Consider the following 2500-nt stretch of genomic DNA (forward strand, 5'->3'; position numbering starts at 1 on the left):
GACATAATGGGAACCTTTACAGAACTGAGAAAACATGTCTCCAACAAGCACAAAGGCTTCTATCTCCTAGCGTACTGTTCAAAATGTGACAAAGAAGCCGAATATCACAATATAGCATGCCATTATGCCAAATGTAAGGGAAGACCTCAAAAAGGAGAGCTGCCATTCCTGTGCAGCTTCTGTGATATCAGATTTGGAACTAAAAGTGGTGCTACTCAACATGCTCGGCATGAGCATCCAAGAGCGCAAAATGAGGCTAGACTAGCAGCTCTAGCAAACAGCAGACCGTCCAAGTTATGGTCACAAGAAGAAATACTGCTACTAGCAGAATTGGAAAAAGTATATGAGAACAAAAAGAATATTAATGCGCTAATGGTTCCACATTTTGACAACAAGAACAGTAAACAAATTGCAGAAAAAAGAAGAGATAGAAGAGATAAAAGAAAGAAATCCGCAAAAGATGCACTGCAAGCATCAAATATCTCTGAAAATGACTCTTGCGATGAACCAGAGGTTACAATAGAAGTAACAAAAGAAAAGCACAGAGACTTTATCACTCGAAAACGTGCACAAAAAATCAAGAACTTTGATGAACTGGAAGACAGAATATCAGAAATCGAAAAATATACTCAAAACGTAGAGCAGCACGATGCTGCTATGGATTTGATGGAGGAAGTAGTGACTTATATCGCAGAAAACACCATTGATATAAGTCCCCATCTAAGAAGAGTAACAACAAATGAACCAACAAATGTAATCAATAATGAGCCTATGAACTCTGTTCAAGACGTGCAACAGAATGCCTCAGCAGGAAACAAAATAACAAAAAAAGACAAGAAAAATGAAAAGCTTAATCGGACGCACAAGAAAAAACATGCTAAAGCAAAGGGCAGCTATAAAGAATACCAGACAATGTTTAAGAAAGACAAAAAGAAAATTGCCAGGATTATCACTGATGGGGCAGAAGATGCCACTTGCCAAATCAGTGCTGATGAAATCTTTCAATACTACAAAGGCATAATTGAAAAAGAAAACAAGAAGAACCCTAAATTCATGCCGATTGATCGAATACCGGAGGACTATGAAATTAGGCACCTCTGCAAAGAAATAACTCTGCTCAAAATAACCTATGCCTTTGAGAGCTCTAATATGAAGAAGGCAGTGGGTCCTGATAAAATAGGTCTGAATGACTTATATAAAGTGCACAGCAGACAACCAAGACTGCTGCCCAGAGTTCTATCGTCTTGGTTGGTGATGAGAAGAGTGCCTGAAATTATTAAAAAGAATCGATCAATTTTGATACCCAAGAATGTACCGATTAATGAACTTTCAAAAATCAGTAACTGGCGTCCAATTACCATCGGTACTGCATTCATGAAGCTATTCACAAAAATATTGACTAGAAGACTCTCAGTTTTTGTTGAATTGAATACGAGACAAAAAGGATTCATGAAAGTAAGAGGCTGTCTCGAGAATCTGACTATCCTGCAAAACACCATAAAAGGAGCACGAAAAAACAGACACTCATTAGCAGTTGTGTTAATTGATATATCAAAAGCCTTCGACTCTGTCAGCCATGGTCACATTATACAGAGTCTCGCAAGACTAAGAGTCCCACCAAACATCATAGAAATAATAAAAGACCTATACACTGACTCGACAACATCTTTCAAGGGAAAGAACAACAAAGAAACTCCTGAAATAACAATGAAATCTGGGGTCAAACAAGGTGACTCTTTATCCCCATTACTATTTAACATTGCCATGGATCCTCTGATCTGTGATCTTCAGAAAAACGGCAAGGGCTTCACACTTGGATCAGATGATCTTAGTGAGCAAATCACCGCTCTCGCCTTTGCCGATGACATCGCAGTACTCAGCAGTAGCTGGGAAGGAATGAGTACTAACCTGAAGATCATTGAAAAGTTCAGTAAAGTTACAGGACTTAAACTGAATGTGAAAAAGACACATGGATTCTATATCAGTCACCATAAAGACAAAATACTGATCAACAATTGTAAACCATGGCAATTTGAAAAAGAAAATATTGGAAATATTCATCCAGGAGAAAGCGAGAGATACCTCGGATTGAACTTTGATCCACATACTGGTCACACAAGCAACAACAGAATTAATGAGGTTCTTGTCGATTGGGCTCAAAAACTTGATAATTTACCACTTAAGCCCACGCAGAAAATTGAAATATTGTGTCAATACTTGATACCTAAGCTATCATTCAAATTAGAAATGACAGGAACAGAAGCAAAAACGTTGAATGTTCTTGATCAAACAATAAAAAAGTATGTCAAACACTTCCTACACCTTCCTGCATACACATGTGATGGTCTCCTATATTCGAAAAGATCATTTGGGGGCCTCAGTATACCAAAACTATGTACACAAATTGGTATCAATAAAGTCAATAATCTGTTGTATCTCAGGGATGCTCAGGACCGATACATAGCACGTTCATTCGAGTATATAGGAGAAATTATTAATG

General features: G+C 37.8%; 1 pseudogene; it reads left to right on the forward strand.

Moving 5' to 3' along the window:
* Positions 1 to 2500, forward strand: part of LOC144771025 (28S ribosomal RNA) — a 7793-nt pseudogene that overhangs the window by 3225 nt on the left and 2068 nt on the right.

The sequence above is a fragment of the Lissotriton helveticus genome, chromosome 7 (genome assembly GCF_964261635.1).
Source record: "Lissotriton helveticus chromosome 7, aLisHel1.1, whole genome shotgun sequence".
NCBI classification, from domain to species: Eukaryota; Metazoa; Chordata; class Amphibia; order Caudata; family Salamandridae; genus Lissotriton; species Lissotriton helveticus.